General features: G+C 45.3%; 1 pseudogene; it reads right to left on the bottom strand.

The window, feature by feature from the left end:
- Positions 1-1,095: 1,095 nt before the first annotated feature.
- Positions 1,096-12,999, bottom strand: LOC140917998 (acyl-coenzyme A synthetase ACSM4, mitochondrial-like; annotated as a pseudogene).
- Positions 13,000-18,285: the final 5,286 nt, after the last annotated feature.

Here is an 18,285-nt window from a genome sequence, read left to right on the forward strand (position 1 = left end):
AACCCAGGTTGTTGTAGGTTTTTTTTTAACCAATCCAGCCTTCCTTGGGGATTGTGGCTTTTTGAACATCTAGTAAAGTGTTCTTAAACAATTCCCAATTGCATTTACATGTGTCTGATTAAAGTTGTCCTCCCAACTGATTTAGCTCATAATTGTTTTCAGCTTTGTGAAACTGGCCCTTGTCAAGCACGCTGTGTATACACTACTGGTCTGGACTTGATTCTGTTTGTACATTGTAAATGTGTTCAAGTCATGATCACTTGTACCTAACATTAGTTCTGTGATCAGTTCCTGTTAATCTGTCAGGAGTAGGTCTAATATAGAATTCCCCTGTGTTGGTTGCAATGCTTTGTGAGTTAGGAAATTGTCAACTACAATATTTAGAAATTCTAAGGATGTTTTAGTACTGGCAGGATGAACCTTCCAGCATATGAGCACATCCATAGTTTTGTGCATTTGGACCAGAACCAGTAGTGTCAGCATGATCCAAGTCTCATCCCTGTGTAAGGGAAAGAGCCATGAGTGTGGCTGGAGACTAAAGTACCAATTGGCTGGTGTCTGTTGGTGGTATGGAGATTGGTATGGCTGCCTGAAGTGAGCCCACCTACTCATTTCCCACAAACGTTTTCAGAATGCTTACATCTAAACCCCCTATAGCTTGGTTAGATGTATCTTAGGGGAAACAAAATGTAAGCTTTTCAAAAAGAAACTTGCATAATAAGTTATCCATATGTTGAGTCAACCAGTCTCTTACCCAAGCTATTGTCTGCACTGTTTTCTTAAGATAAATGCATTTTTTCAATTTTTCTAAAGCACTCTTGCCTTCTCACAATTCCCATCTCTTCCCTAAAATGCTTATTTTTCTTAACTAGTTATAAACGTGTATTAGAATTTGAAAATAAGATGAGTTTTGTAAGTTGCTAGCACACACTGAACTTTGTGCAGTATAACAAATATTCACTATCTAATTAGCAAGCATATTGATATCATAAGCATCATGATAGTATTTATCAAGACATAACAGCAAGATGTTACCTATGGGAATATGGGAGGAAAGAAAAAAAAGAAATTATGTTTCCATACTCCCAAACAACATTACATTTGTCCCCACTCTTTGTTTTTTAGTTCATTCCTTCTGATTTTCCCAGTGATTGTCTTTGGCAGTTGTTGGACAAATTCCATCCGATAAAAACAAAACACAAGACCAAGTAAAATGACCAGATGTAATATATTAGCATATTTTTGACATGAAGCAGCAGTTACTGTGACACTGTTTATTTTAAATTATTTAAAATGTGGTGATCATTTTATTCATATGCAATATTTCCCAAACATTAAATGTTATAATTTAAAATATATAATGGGAAATATTCAGTATATTTGTTATATTTACTATGTCATATATACTACTAGGCTTTCTTTTGGTCATAAAATATTTCTGTGGTACTGATCTAGAGCTAATTTTTGTAGCTTCAGCCCTTCCTTGGTTAGAACAGGGTTTCTCAATCCACCTTTCATTACTTGCCTTTCTGGAGTACTTGTATGGAGCAGTAACATTCTTGACATGAACTTGCAGCTCAGGAGTTAATGTGACGTAAAGGCAGGAGACAAGACCACAGAAGCTTTCACCACCTACGAAGTAAAATCAATTAAAATTGCAACATTAATTAAAATATAAACCAGCAAACAACACAGTTAATTGGGAACAAGTTAATTTAATCGCACAACAAGAAATATGGGATAACAAAAACCTTGAGTGTAAACATATTTAAAACTAGGACCACATTCTTTATATACTTAGACCGTTACTGCAGGAGTAGTCAGGTTACAAGCAACCTGAGCAAGGGTTTCAAAATCTGGTCCTGAGTTTGTAGAAATGCTGTAGTGTGGGGTTTTTTTTAAAGTGGTAGATTCCAGGATGTCTTATTATTAAATTCAAGGGGAAGAGCTGCAGCAAGTGTATCAAAGTGTAGCTTCATAATGGTCCAAGATATCCTTTTACTTAATGGGATGTGCTTTCTTACTTAGCCTGTATTATTCCACTTGTTAAAGTGAACATACTTGGGGTGGGAGTCACAAAGACATTTATATGCCTAATTCCCATTGAAATCAGTGAGTTAGGTGCTTAAATTCCTTTGTGAATTCCACCCTTGATGTTTAACCTTTCCAGACCTTTCCACAGGTGTACGATATATAGCATATTTTCGTAGCCAGATTCTGCTCCCAGTTACATCTGAGTAATTCTGTGAATTCCATGAAGTTATTCTGGATTCACGCAGTCAGAAGCAGGCTGTACATCCATATTCCTGCCCTAAAATGTTTTGCATGGTATTGCTGTGCCCTGTTCCAACAACTGCTGTTTATTATTCTAGAGGTCGCTGCATTTTAGTGGTAGGAGAAAAAGGAGTATAGTAAATTACTCAACCTACCCTAGGGTCAAAGGAGACAAGGAGGAAATCCTTAGTTAGTGAACCTAAGGACCAGCCCATATTCAAAGCTGAACCTAAAGGCGAATCCATCTAATGGCCTGGCCCTGCAGCCTCAGTGCAGGCAAAACTATTGAAGTCAGTTAGAATTTTGCATATGAACTAGAGAATCAGATCCTAAGTTTGGTATCCTTTAAGCTGAAAGGTGGTTTATAAATGCAAGATATAATTATTATTGACTATAATATTACCTCTCCTCTGAGTGGGTCTGGGCTGCTGACAACAGCTGCTTCTGCTACTGCCAGGTGCTTGATCAAGGCACTTTCTACTTCAAACAGTCCAATACGATACCTAGGAGAGGAAAAATTAGGTGTTTAGTAGATTAAATATGTGCAGCTCTTTCATTAACAAACTCTCCCCTAGTTTGTATTTTCCTGTAGTTTTAACTGAAAGGTACAAACCCAGCGGAGATGATATCATCCACTCTTCCTACAAACCACAAGTATCCATCTTCATCCACAGTCCCTCTGTCCCCAGCGATATAAAAAATCCCACGTAGTATTGCAGCAGTTTTTCCTGGATCATCCTAACAACCATGAAATAATGAAAATGTTGCAATTGTTGATGAATTAAGCTCCTGCTCTAGTTGAAATTCACCTCTGTGGCTACCAGCCCCTGGGTTCTTAGGGTGCATCCGCAGCTCATCAAACAACACCACTTGCACTTAGAAATAAGCACTTTCAGGTCTTCAGATTTGAGCTGACGGCTATTTTTTCAGGGAGGGAAAATGAATAATAGAGCCAGGAATAGAATCCAAAGTCACACAGCCGGTCAGTGACAGAGACAGGGAGAGAACCCAAGTTTCCCAACTCCTGGTTCTCCCATTTCTACAGCTATACTGCCCCCAATGTAAGGGTTGGATTTGAATGGGCAATTTAGAGTTGGAAGAGTCATTATTCGGTTACCAGGCACCTGAGTCAGCCACTCCTCTTGTCTTGCATATTGTGGTATTTGTGAATACACCCTCTTTCAGTGTCTGAGGAATAGTTCAAGTTATAGAAATATGAATTAGGTTATAGCTGTCTCCTACCCATTTTTCCCTTCTTTGCATGCTAAACACTTTTAATTCAATATTTCAAGACTGGGATTTTCATTGTTAGTGATGGGCATAGACAAGAACCCAGATCTGAATGATCCACAAACTTGGGGGAAATTTAGATATGAACTTTGTCATTTAGTTTAGTTCATCAGCCATTATTTAATATGTCATTTACTCTTTGCTGGTAGAATATGGACACATAAGGCTGTGCTGCAGGAGATATGTTTTGTATTTCTCATTACGTTCAATATGTATCAAAGTTTTTGGGCTAGATTTTGACTAGCCCTGATGCAGCTCCTGCCACCTCCTGTCATGGCTGTATTAGGGTTACCTGAATCATGGCTGGGGCATAGTGGGAAAGTAAGAACTGTTTACCCAATACTCCCACCCACAAGCAAGTGAATGAGCAAGGGCAAGGAATGTCTGGAGTCATGGTTCTGTGCACCAGCCAGTGAGCTGCACTCTGAAAAGAGGTTTTGCAACTTACTTGCAAAGGGGTGTTGTTCATAATCCCACTGTGACACCACACCCCATATTCATCATAGTGGTACGATTCTGACGTAATCATGATGCATCTTGCACAAGATATGTCATGTGAGGTGTCTATGGAAAAGTTATGATTTGCTGAATATGAGTATCCTATTTCTATGCATGTATCATTTTTGTATCTGAAGTTATGAATATTGACTATCTGTATTTCAAACGTGGCTACACCTGCTATGACTCATTGGGAGCATGCAAGGGCATGTGACCAGATCACATGATACTAAATTCCATTTTGGTGCCTGTATTTTCCCACAAACTGGGCTGGGAACCTGGCTAGGGATGTGGGCTTATTTAGTCTGCAGAAGAGAAGAGTGAGGGGGGATTTGATAGCAGCCTGCAACTACCTGAAGTGGGGGGTTCCAAAGAGGATGGAGCTCAGCTGTTCTCAGTGGTGGCAGATGACAGAACAAGGAGCAATGGTCTGAAGTTGCAGTGGGGGAGTGGGTCTAGGTTGGATATTAGGAAAAACTGTTTCACTAGGAGGGTGGTAAAGCAGTGGAATGGGTTGCCTAGGGAGGTGGTGGAATCTCCATCCTTAGAGGTTTTTAAGGCCTGGCTTGACAAAGAATTAGTTGGGGTTGGTCCTGCTTTGAGCAGGGGGTTGGACTAGATGACCTCCTGAGGTCCCTTCCAACCCTGATATTCTATGATTCTATTATATGGTTCTATGATTCTATGAAACAAAGGGGTTCCCGCCATATAGAGAGACTATAAAAGATGTGGAGTGACATAATCTCTTGGCCTCATTTCCCACACAAGAGAACACCTGAGGAACAAAGACTTAACTGGGGGAAGTGCTGATCCCAGCCTAAAGGGATTCCTAGCCTACATATGGAAACTTGGTGGACTGCTTGTATCATCAGTCAGGGTGAGATATTGCCGATTCAAATTCTGTCTAGTATATTAGGCTTTGTTTGCGTTTTTGTTTAATTTCCTAGGTAATCTGCTTTGATCTGTTTGCTATCACTTATAATCACTGAAATCTATATTTCCATAGTTAATAAACTTGTTTTATGTTTTCTCTTAACCAGTGGATTTTCGAGTGAAGTGTCTGGGAAAATCTCAGCTCAGTTAATAAGGGCTGGTGTGCATTGTCCTCTCCACATTGAGGGAAGGGCGAACTGGGTAATAAATTGAAACTGGTCAGGTTTTTGACCAGGGCAGGACGGTACAGCTCTGGGGTCCTAGGCTGGGGACCTGGGGGTATTTTGGCTGTAGCCTCTCTAGTGTTGTTTCATGTAGTGGCTGGCCAGAGCTTGCATGCAACTGCAACTGGGGTGCGTCCCTGCCTGTGTGAATGCTAGTGGGAATGTAGGACCGGGAGCGGTCTGCAGCTTGTCACAGCAGCACAGTGTGAGAAGGAACCCAGGCTGGTGAGTCAAACGGCTCGGTGGTACCCCAGTTCCAGGTTGCATGCCTGGGGTACAACCTGTCACACCCACCCCAGAGCAAAAAGACAGCAGAGTAGTCACATTTCCTTGCTGATGCTTCTCCTGGGATGGTGCAGCTACATGCTGTCCTGTGGGCAGGGTAAGCCTACAGGCTTCATCCAGTCTTTTGTAAATTTACAACACTTTGCTTACCACGTATTGAGAGAAAAAACAAAACGGCTGCGTGGTATTCATTCTGATGGCAATGTCACCCTCTTTCCCAGGAGGCAGAACTTTGCAGTTTTTATCTATAATCTACAAGAACAGCCTGTTGTTTAGTATATTTTCTTTTCTAAACAAAGAGCTGTGATTAAAAAACAAAACAAAACAACCCAACCCACAGCTCTAAATACCATTCTTTTGTAGCAAAACTTGCACCATCCCACACTTTCCCACACCGTCCCCATATTTTCATTCGCTCTAAAACCAATCAGAAAGGTGCCCACCATACCTGCACATCATAAGCGGGGGCGGGGGGCTTTTCCCATGGACCCCGGTTTAATTTTCATCCTTTTCATATTTGTACATATCATTCCCTGTTACAAAAATAAACAAACAACCCAGATGTTTTAATTGGCAGTCTCTATTATACCAAGTTCCTCACCATGACATCAAAAGGTCCAAATATCACATTTTGTGCTACCCGAAACTCCCATTGACTTCATTGGGAGTTTTGGCTCAACAAAGAATGCAAGACCAGTCACAGTGAAATCTTATGTTATGAGGTTACATTACAGCCAATGAAAAGCTGCATTTAATGTCTCCATTGTAATTTAAAGCAAAATAATGAAGCCTTTCAGTCAATTACTATTTGCTCTGTAGCGATTATGGTGGGTTTCTGAATGATGAATTTAAATTAGGGGTAAGTATTTAACAAGAGGCTAGCGTGGCTTGCCCCTTAAGGGCTGGTGGACTGGGGCCAGCCAACCCTGATTATGGAAGGAACTGCTCCAGTCCACCTGTGCCAGGTTAACAGCCTCAATGGCACCTGGAAGGACAAACTCCGGCTTGGAGCCTGAGAGAAACTTTGTATTGGGAAGAAGGGCTGGAGAGAGACAGAGAGACTGAACTGGACTTGGGCCTGGAGCACCAGTGTGTACCTAGAGAACTGAATAACCTGGACTCCCAGAAGGGTAGTATTTTAACTACCACTGGGTTGTTGTTTTGAGTTTATGGAGGCACCAAGAGGGGAAACAGACGCAGGGTGCCTTAGAGTGACCTCTGACCATAAGAGGGTACTTGGGAAGCAGCCAACCCTGTAACAAAGTCTCTTGTTAATTTTAAATGCAACATCCATGAGCTAATGTGAATGTAGGACTTCTGTCTGTCCGTTGCCTTCATAAATATCCAGTCCTGTCTGGCTTTTCCACTAAGCCATCACTTCAGGGTTCTGTGACTCCCCTCCAGTCTCACAGTACTACAGGATCTTCAAATTGTACCTTCACAGACACAAAGAAAATCAGTGAGGATCATCCCAGGTTCTCTGGGGCACAAACCCTGCTTTCACTTGCTCCCTTGCAACCCCATTGACTTCAGTGCACATTGGGCACAATTCTGTCCCTCACTTATACACATGCAATTCTCAGTAAAGTCAATGAGAGTTGCACTTGTATAGCAAACCCATTGACTTCACGGGGGGAGGGGGGGATGTGCAGAATTTGGCCCCTGCAGTCTCATATTACATCCACACCAAGGAAGAAGAGTGGAGCTGCTTTTTGGAAGACATCTCCGAGGAGCCAACAAAAGTAGGGGAGGTGAGTGCAGAGCTTTTTTTCTTCTCACATTTACTAAAGAGGGATGGACCCAAACAGCTCAGTTCAGATATGCACCTAACAGTGTGGACAGAGTCATCCCATGGGTATGGCGAATTGGGGTGACTGCTTTAGGCCCCGTGCTTTGGGGGGGCCCCGGGCTTCAGTATGCATGTGTCATGCGGGGGGCACCAGACCGGCCTGGGGGGTTGGGAGGTGGGGTTAGGGGTGCCTGGGGGGCCAGCCCAGACCGGGATGGAATTAGCAGTTTGGAGGGCCAGGCGCTGGCAGCAGAGGTCAGGCCCGCTCTCAGCAGCAGGAAGCGCATGTTGTATTTATTTTTCTTGCTCGCCCACCACCACACCGTCTGCAAGTGTCCTAGCACCGCTGGAAAATGCCAGTGCCAGGCTGACCCTATCCATTGCCCTTCCTCCCCAAACCCTTCCCTTTTCTGGGACCCCCCCAGCACGGGGAGCCCCCTTGCCCCTAGCACAGGTGCCACCCTGTGACTCTCCATCATCCCTCACCCCCCCAGCACTGGTGTGACTCTCCATCATCCCTCCCAACACCAGATTTCACTTGTATAAAGAATGTTGAGGGCCCCATACAGGCTGATTTGTCCCGGGCCCTGCACCACCACTAGGGACAGCCCTGAGTCTGGAGGAGTTTTTTGATCTGTGCAAATTTCCTAGTTCTGCGAAACAGTTGAAATCTTTTGAGATCTGGCTTTTTCCCTAGAGCCTCATTTGCAGTTACAATTAGAGCCCTTTACATTGCCAGCATGCTGTAAAGGGACATTAGTATAATGAACCCACATCCTCAGTGCTTCCTGCTTGTGTTTGGCCGGTAAGACTACAAGAACTGCCTTCTCTGCTATGTCTCAGCACATCCAAGGCTACAGCCAGGATGTGCAGCCAATTGCTAAAGTGAAAATGACCTTAAAACGTTAACCAAACAGTTTGATACTTTACCAAGGGTATGTTTCAGGTCCTGATTGAATTTTTCAGCAGGGATTTTGATCAGTTCCTATTTTATCAGAACCAACTGGCCACTTACATCAGTGGGAGCCCTGCAAAGCTAAGAGAATTTTTCCCTCTTTGTTTACTGTCCTTTTTAATGTTTCAGGTCAAAATTCACTCTCAGCTGCAGGCAGTAACCGGGGGGGAATTGGCACTTGCTTTGTTACACCCTGCTGACTATTAACTGAATGTGCTGTGCTTCTTCATGGTTCACTTCTTCCAGCGCATTGTTTCCCACTGCAGTGGTTTTAACTTGCAATATGGTGTCACTGGTAGAGCTCATTACTAATGAGCAAAATATCTGGCTGGGCACTTTTATGGAAATAGAATGATGTTAATGCCGTCAATAGGGTTGAGGTACCTGGTAAGATCATGCCGCACATGCATGCGGTAGGCTGTGGGGGCACTGCAGATAGTGATTTTTGGATACCTGGTCAGGGGCTAACAAATTGAAGGGAAAAGAAAAATGGAAAGTTTGTAAATCAAGTTAGAAAAATTGGCCTGGGATATTTTGAGCATCTCTAAGTATCCTTTTCAGCAGTGTAATAATGCACAGCTATCAGCCACTCTCTGATCTCAGTTACGCCAGTGCAGAGCTGGAGTAACTGTAGTGAAGTAATTCTAGTTATGTTAAATTTTCAATGGCGTACCAGAGATCATTGAATTGCTGGGCACATTAAGCCCAAGAAGTAATATATTGGCTCGTGAAATGTCAGTCAGACAAGAGTCAATGTGTCGTGACATTCACTGAAACATGAAGGCAGTCTCCAGAGATGAAATCCTGGCCCTATTTAAGTCAATTGGAGTTTTGTTATTAACTTTTGTGGGGCCAGAATTTCACCATAGGAAACTAAAACTGGGTACCCAAAAATGGAGGTACCCAAAATTAGAGGCTGCTTTTGAAAATTTATGCTGTAATAACTTCATGTGAATTGAAAGTGGAGCTTTATTGTCATTGACTGGCTAACACCTTGCTTAAGTCAATATTTTCTTTGGTCCTATTTGGACTGTTATTACATATATTCTGAATGCCTCCACAGAAATACCTGGAATTCTCTCAGTTATATCTATTAAGGGCTTGCTACTGCACCAGGAGAGCAGAGTGTTGGGTGTATGTGAGCACGGGGTGATGAGCAGAACAGTGAGTGTAAGGAACCTGAACCTGTATTACTGAGAGTGCTGCTCTGTAGCTGCCTAGTAAAGCTACAGAAGGGAGTGCACAGCTCAGTTCCTCATAAGCAAAATAAGGATCTCAGCCGAGCCTGTGTTTTCTCATGTGTGCCCATTCTCCAGCCCTTCCTCATGCATCTTTTACCCAGTCCACTAGCAAATTAGGAAGGGAGGGATTACCTTCCAGGTAGCGTGGAGAAGAACTATGGCTCTCTCTTCACCCTGCTTATATCGATGGGTGATATCCACTCACTCTGGTGCTCGGGTACAAAACCCTAGTGCGCCCTGCTGTGTTCCATCTACATGCTTGCAAGGTCAAGCACTTAGGGCTAGTTCCACACAGGGCCTTAGGTGCCTAGCTGCCAATTTAGGCACATGAGTCCAACATGCCACTGAGAAGCTCACCCCACTCCCCTACTCTGCTCAGCTGAATCTAACGTTGTAGGTGCTAAATTCCTGAGGCGCCTACGTTTCTGCCAGTGGACATGCACAAAACTGCCCTAGTCTTGATGATGCTGAGCTGCGCAGTGCCCTGGCCTAGATCACACCTAAGCCCTGGCAGGATTGATCAACTGGGCATTCCCCACCTCCCTCATGCCTGTTCCAGTAGGCATGCACACAGAAGTCATCAGAAAAGACAGCAGGGGGTGAGCTTTTGGGGGGCGATGTCCCCCAATAGTCCAGTAGTTATGGCACTCACCTGGGAGTTAGGAGACCTGGCTTTAAGTCTCAGCTCCAAAGCAGGCAGAGCAGGGATTTGAAAACTGGCATCCCACATCCCAGGTGATAAGTTTCCTAACCGCTGAGTTATTGGCTATAATGGAGTTAGTGGGCTTTCTCTCTCTGGTTTTTCATGACAGAGGGCTGATCTGGTTAAGGCCCTGTCCCTCTCCCTTTCCTACTGGCCAGTGTAGGCAACTCTCTGCTCAGCTTGTTGTTTTTTGAGAATCTCATTCTTAGGGATCTAACTCTCCCCATTGTATAGGAACGTTTGGACTGTGAATTCCAATAGGCATCAGGGTGACTAAGAGCTAAGCATTGCTATGCCTAAATCCCTTTATGGACTTAGCCCTTGGAGTACCAATTAAAAACAACCCAACAATTAAAACTCTAAAGGGGAGGTGAAATTAGAGATCTGGCAAAATTATGTAATAGAAACTTAGTGACTCATCACAGAGCTGCTTTCAGCCATTCATAAAGTAGGCTTTGTCCTCTTGCATGGCATAGTAGGATTTATCTTGGGTGTGGAGTGGGAGGTTTAGATATCATCAGTTGCTGAAGTAAGCTGATCTCTCCTCCTCAATGTATTGCTTTTCCAATGGTCACAGCAACTTAATTAAAGTATTTATTTAAACCAGCTAATTTATAATTTCATACAGCAGACACTCATTAGTAGCAACATGGTGGTGCCCTTTTGCTATGTTGCTTCTAAGCAGCTGTTGCTGTTATGGGGAATATCGACAATTCACAGTAGGGAAAGTGTTTTCGGGAAATGTTGCTCTTATAAGGTGTTTCTGTAAACAAGTGTCTACAGTAGAGAAGCTCAGGAGGGGAGAGATTATAGTGAAACATTTACATGCCATGTGATTGGAAGCAGCTGGCTGAATTCTATACCTCAAAAGTCATGCTGCAAAATACCTACAGTAGTTACATCTTTTCAAAAGACAAATCCCTTGTGGTTATACCATTCTAAAACACTAATCCCATAAATCTCTATGTTTGTGGTCTGCTTGGCAAACAGGATGAAATGTAAATAAATCCTCATTGTGAGCTTTGTACTCTTACCTTTAGGATCTCTGTTGGCTCAAACTGGGGCATGATGTGTACAAAAACACATGTACCCCGAAGCCAGGGGGCAAAGACATGCCCCAGGGCTGCCTTTATCCAGCCAGTGTCTGACATATTGCATATGATGTCTGAGGGCGTCAAATCCAGACAATACCTGTAGAATACAGAGGTGAAAAATACAAGTGAATGTACAATTGAACTAAGAAATGTCAGTGTTAGCTTAATATAGGCCTTATAAAACTGAGGTGAAAATTTAACAGCTTAAACAAACCCTCCTTCCCTGTCCTTTCATGATATTGATGATAACATCAAACTAATGATATTTTACACATCCATTAAAAATATTATTGGTCATGGGTTAGTTGGCAAGTAGGATTTCTGGCACAGTTTAACTAAGGATTTCAAAGAAATTACATATACAATAGAGTGACAACCCAGCAGTTTGACTCATGATTGTATCCCACATGTGAAGTTCTTTTGTTTCTTTCACATTTCAGAGCTTTAACATTTAGCGACACAGTGGAATTAAATGCCAGACCTTCCACATAGAGCAAACCCCAGACCGAAACTACTGTGGGAATGTTCAGCCATTTTTGGAGACCCTATGGTTCCGCTGGTGAAGTAGATAGCCACTGGGTCTTGGCTCTTTGTCTTGACACAGTTGTGGTCACCAGGTGCAGCTCTTCAAAAAACATAGTATGTCGACATCATTCAGTAAACTGAACGCTGATTCCTTCTGTTATCAAATCCACAGAATTGTCTGGACCATCAAGATTAGCCCTGGTTATTGGTCTTGCTGTACTCCCTTCCAACTGAGACTCCCTCGGGACTTCCTTACTTTTGCAGCCAGTAGGCACATGTTACTCTTGTTCTCAAACCTAGGAGTGACTGTTTTCTCCAGCATAAAACCTCATTTTATTATATTTTTTTCTCCCATAATGTCCACAATGAGGACACTTCACTTCGGAAGGGGAACAGGGACATGTGATTAAGGAATAAGAGCACATGAGGCAATAAACTGGGTGATTAAACAAGGACACCTGGTAATTCAAACTCAGGCATCTAATTCAATTCTGAGGCACTGGGTGATTTATGCCATGCTTTAAAGGGCCACTGTCCAAGGGCCCAGTATTTAACATATCCCAAAAGGTCCTCGCCCTTTGACCTCAGGGCCCTGTTATAGCTGAAAAATAGAATCTACTTGTTCATCTGAACTAGGGCTGCTCAAAGCCCAGTTTCTCATCAGAACTTGGGGGACAGGGGGCCATATCCCCCTCCCACACAAACTTTTACCCACCATAAGGGCAAGTGACAGAGGGAGGGGCAGAGAGGAGTGAGCGTAGGGCAGGGGCTTGTGGGGGAGAGGCTGCATGGGAGCGGGGCCTTGGGGGAATGGGCAGTGTGAGAGCGGGGTCTCGGGGGGAAGAGGGTGGTGTGGGGGGGCAGGGTCACAGTTTAGTGCCAGTGACTCCCCCACTTTTGAACCTTCTGCCGCTCCTGCTCATTCATGCCACCTCCATCAATTTCTCCTTTAAAAAGGCTGTCCCAGCTCCTGTCACATCCCCTCTGTCTTTTGTAACCACCATCTTTCTAATTAGGCCATGTGTATATGTACAGCGTTGCAGCAGAGCTGCTCCCTCCGACATAGCTTATACTGCTCACAGTGGTGGTTTTTTTATGCCAGTGGGAGAGCTCTCTTCCGTCAGCATAGAGTGTCTTCACCACACCCGCTGGCGTGGCACAGCTGTCCCAGTACCCTGCCACCGACATTGCACTGTGCACACGAACCCTGATGTCGGTGTAACGTATGTCGTCCAGGAGGGTGGAATATTCACACCTCTGAGCGACATAAGTTTTGCTGACACCGGCTGTAGCGTAGACCTAGCCTTAGTGTTCCTTTCCCTTGTCCTGTCATGTTCTAAAATCTCAGAACCAGCTGCACATTCTCAAAGTTTTCCTTATCTCACTAAGGCTTGAGGCCAGTTTTGCTTTCATCTAATGAGATTGGAATGAGTTAATGATTTGCTCGTGCCTAAATCTAAAGGTTTCACTTTTATTCTTGTCTTTCTTGTCTTGCAAGGGCTCTTGACAGACACTGTAGATCATGCTTCTTTTCCTCATTACTTTGATACAGAGACAAGGGATTCCAGTGGATTTCTTCCTATTTCTCTGACTCATCTGGTATCCTGCCTGTATCATAATCTTTCTTCCTCGCTTGGTGGTGTGACATTCCCCTTTGGTGTTATCTGGACCGGTGATCTTCTAGGTCACTCCAATCCTTGACTCTGGGAGCCAGCCTTACTCTGCTCTGCAGTGAGAACCTCCACTTCTGGCCTGTTCACGCACAGCCTCTGGCATGTAAGTTGTTCCTTGGATTGTGCAACCGAATGACACTAGCCAATATCTCTGGTCCCAGACACAACCCTAGGAACCTCCGTCTTGCAGTGCCCAGTTATGCCCGCTGGATGCTGCAAGCTTATATGAGTTTGTCAATTTAACAAAGAAATTGATACGCACCCCTTGTTATTCCCAGGGGAGTCTCTGACACACTGTTTATTCTACCTGAAGCAGTGCGTTTGGTTTGCAAACAGATTTATTAACTACAAAGATAAAATTTAAGTGATTATAAGTCAAAGCATAACAAGACAGAGTGGTTACCAAAATAAAATAAAATATAAACACGCAGTCTAAACTCTCAACCCTATTAGACTGGGCAGCAACTAGATTAAGCAGTTTTTCTCACCCCACTGGATATTGCAGTCCTTAATATACAGGTTTGCTCCTTAAAACTGGGCCAGTCTCCTGTGCTGCAGTCTTGTCTTCATCTCAGGCTATGTCTACACTACGAAATTAGGTCGAATTTATAGAAGTCGGTTTTTTAGAAATCGGTTTTATATATTCGAGTGTGTGTGTCCCCACAGAAAATGCTCTAAGTGCATTAACTCGGCGGAGCGCTTCCACAGTACCGAGGCTAGAGTCGACTTCCAGAGTGTTGCACTGTGGGTAGCTATCCCACAGTTTCCGCAGTCTCCGCTGCCCATTGGAATTCTGGGTTGAGATCCCAATGCCTGATGGGGCTAAAACATTGTCGCGGGTGGTTCTGGGTACGTGTCGTCAGGCCCCCGTTCCCTCCCTCCCTCCGTGAAAGCAAGGGCAGACAATCATTTCGCGCCTTTTTTCATGAGTTACCTGTGCAGACGCCATACCACGGCAAGCATGGAGCCCGCTCAGGTAACCGTCACCCTATGTCTCCTGGGTGCTGGCAGACGCGGTACGGCTTTGCTGCACAGTAGCAGCAACCCATTGCCTTCTGGCAGCAGACGGTGCAATACGACTGGTAGTCGTCCTCGTCGTGTCCGAGGTGCTCCTGGCCCCGTCGGCTGGGAGCGCCTGGGCAGACATGGGCGCAGGGACTAAATTTGGAGTGACTTGACCAGGTCATTCTCTTTAGTCCTGCAGTCCTATTGAACCGTCTTATGGTGAGCGGGCAGGCGATACGGACTGCTAGCAGTCGTACTGTACCATCTTCTGCCAGGCAGGCAAGAGATGAGGATTGCTAGCAGTTGTATTGTACCATGTTATGCCAGGCAGGCAAGAGATGAAGATGGCTAGCAGTCGTACTGTACCATCTTCTGCCGAGCAGCCATGAGATGTGGATGGCATGCAGTCCTTCTGCACCGTCTGCTGCCAGCCAAAGATGTAAAAGATAGATGGAGTGGGTCAGAACAAGAAATAGACCAGATTTGTTTTGTACTCATTTGCCTCCTCCCCTGTCTAGATCACACTGCAGTCACTCACAGAGAAGGTGCAGCGAGGTAAATCTAGCCATGTATCAATCAGAGGCCAGGCTAACCTCCTTGTTCCAATAACAACGATAACTTAGGTGCACCATTTCTTATTGGAACCCTCCGTGCAGTCCTGCCTGAAATACTCCTTGATGTAAAGCCACCCCCTTTGTTGATTTTAGCTCCCTGAATCCAACCCTGTAAGCCGTGTCGTCAGTCACCCCTCCCTCCGTCAGAGCAACGGCAGACAATCGTTCCGCGCCTTTTTTCTGTGCGGACGCCATACCAAGGCAAGCATGGAGGCCGCTCAGCTCACTTTGGCAATTAGGAGCACATTAAACACCACACGCATTATGCAGCAGTATATGCAGCACCAGAACATGGCAACGCGATACCGGGCGAGGAGGCGACGTCAGCGCGGTCCCGTGAGTGATCAGGACATGGACACATATTTCTCTGAAAGCATGGGCCCTGACAATGCATGCATCATGGTGCTAATGGGGCAGGTTCATGCTGTGGAACGCCGATTCTGGGCTCGGGAAACAAGCACAGACTGGTGGGACCGCATAGTGTTGCAGGTCTGGGACGATTCCCAGTGGCTGCGAAACTTTCGCATGCGTAGGGGCACTTTCATGGAACTTTGTGACTTGCTTTCCCCTGCCCTGACGCGCATGAATACCAAGATGAGAGCAGCCCTCACAGTTGAGAAGCGAGTGGCGATAGCCCTGTGGAAGCTTGCAACGCCAGACAGCTACCGGTCAGTTGGGAATCAATTTGGAGTGGGCAAATCTACTGTTGGGGCTGCTGTGATGCAAGTAGCTCACGCAATCAAAGACCTGCTGATATCAAGGGTAGTGACCCTGGGAAATGTGCAGGTCATAGTGGATGGCTTTGCTGCAATGGGATTCCCTAACTGTGGTGGGGCTATAGACGGAACCCATATCCCTATCTTGGCACCAGAGCACCAAGCCGGCGAGTACATAAACCGCAAGGGGTACTTTTCGATAGTGCTGCAAGCTCTGGTGGATCACAAGGGACGTTTCACCAACATCAACGTGGGATGGCCGGGAAAGGTGCATGATGCTCGCATCTTCAGGAACTCTGGTCTGTTTCAAAAGCTGCAGGAAGGAACTTTATTCCCAGACCAGAAAATAACTGTTGGGGATGTTGAAATGCCTATATGTATCCTTGGGGACCCAGCCTACCCCTTAATGCCATGGCTCATGAAGCCGTACACAGGCAGCCTGGACAGTAGTCAGGAGCTGTTCAACTACAGGCTGAGCAAGTGCAGAATGGTGGTAGAATGTGCATTTGGACGTTTAAAGGCGCGCTGGCGCAGTTTACTGACTCGCTTAGACCGCAGCGAAACCAATATTCCCACTGTTATTACTGCTTGCTGTGTGCTCCACAATATTTGTGAGAGTAAGGGGGAGACGTTTATGGCGGGGTGGGAGGTTGAGGCAAATCGCCTAGCTGCTGGTTACGCGCAGCCAGACACCAGGGCGGTTAGAAGAGTACAGGAGGGCGCGGTACGCATCAGAGAAGCTTTGAAAACCAGTTTCATGACTGGCCAGGCTACGGTGTGAAAGTTCTGTTTGTTTCTCCTTGATAAAACCCCCCGCCCCTTGGTTCACTTTACTTCCCTGTAAGCTAACCACCCTCCCCTCCTCCCTTTAATCATTGCTTGCAGAGGCAATAAAGTCATTGCTGCTTCACAGTCATGCATTCGTTATTCATTCATCACACAAATAGGGGGATGACTACCAAGGTAGCCCAGGAGGGGTGGTGGAGGAGGGAAGGAAAATGCCACACAGCACTTTAAGCACAGCACTTTAAAGGTTTACAACTTTAAAATTTATTGAATGACAGCCTTCTTTTTTTTGGGCAATCCTCTGTGGTGGAGTGGCTGGTTGGCCGGAGGCCCCCCCACCGCGTTCTTTGGCATCTGGGTGTGGAGGCTATGGAACTTGGGGAGGCAGGCGGTTGGTTACAGAGGGGAAGCAGTGGCAGTCTGTGCTCCAGCTGCCTTTGCTGCAGCTCAACCATACACTGGAGCATACTGGTTTGGTCCTGCAGCAGCCTCAGCATTGAATCCTGCCTCCTCTCATCACGCTGCCGCCACATTTGAGCTTCAGCCCTGTCTTCAGCCCGCCACTTGCTCTCTTCAGCCCGCCACTTACTCTCTTCAGCTCTCCACCTCTCCTCCCGGTCATTTTGTGCTTTCCTGCACTCTGACATTATTTGCCTCCACGCATTCATCTGTGCTCTGTCAGTGTGGGAGGACAGCATGAGCTCGGAGAACATTTCATCGCGAGTGCGTTTTTTTTTCTTTCTAAGCTTCACTAGCCTCTGGGAAGGAGAAGATCCTGTGATCATTGAAACACATGCAGCTGGTGGAGAAAAAAAAAGGGACAGCGGTATTTAAAAAGACACATTTTATAAAACAGTCGCTACACTCTTTCAGGGTAAACCTTGCTGTTAACATTACATACATAGCACATGTGCTTTCGTTACAAGGTCGCATTTTGCCTCCTCCCACCGCGTGACTACCCCCTCAACCTTCCCCCTCCCTGTGGCTAACAGTGGGGAACATTTCTGTTTAGCCACAGGCAAACAGCCCAGCAGGAATGGGCTCCTCTGAGTGTCCCCTGAAGAAAAGCACTCTATTTCAACCAGGTGACCATGAATTATATCTCACTCTCCTGAGGATAACACAGAGAGATAAAGAACGGATTTTGGTTGAATGCCAGCAAACATACACTGCAATGCTTTGTTCTACAGTGATTCCCGAGTACATGTTACTGGCCTGGAGTGGTAAAGTGTCCTACCATGAAGGACGAAATAAGGCTGCCCTCCCCAGAAACCTTTTGCAAAGGCTTTAGGACTACATCTAGGAGAACCGCAAATGCCAGGGCAAAGTAATCCTTTCACATGCTTGCTTTTAAACCATGTATAGCATTTTAAAAGGTACACTCACCAGAGGTCCCTTCTCCGCCTGCTGGGTCCAGGAGGCAGCCTTGGGTGGGTTCGGGGGGTACTGGCTCCAGGTCTAGGGTGAGAAACAGTTCCTGGCTGTCGGGAAAACCGGTTTCTCCACTTGCTTGCTGTGAGCTATCTACAACCTCCTCCTCATCATCATCTTCTTCGTCCCCAAAACCTACTTCCATATTGCCTCCATCTCCATTGAAAGAGTCAAACAACACGGCTGGGGTACTGGTGGCTGAACCCCCTAAAATGGCATGCAGCTCATCATAGAAGCGGCATGTTTGGG

Source organism: Lepidochelys kempii, chromosome 10, assembly GCF_965140265.1.
Source record: "Lepidochelys kempii isolate rLepKem1 chromosome 10, rLepKem1.hap2, whole genome shotgun sequence".
Lineage (NCBI taxonomy): Eukaryota > Metazoa > Chordata > Testudines > Cheloniidae > Lepidochelys > Lepidochelys kempii.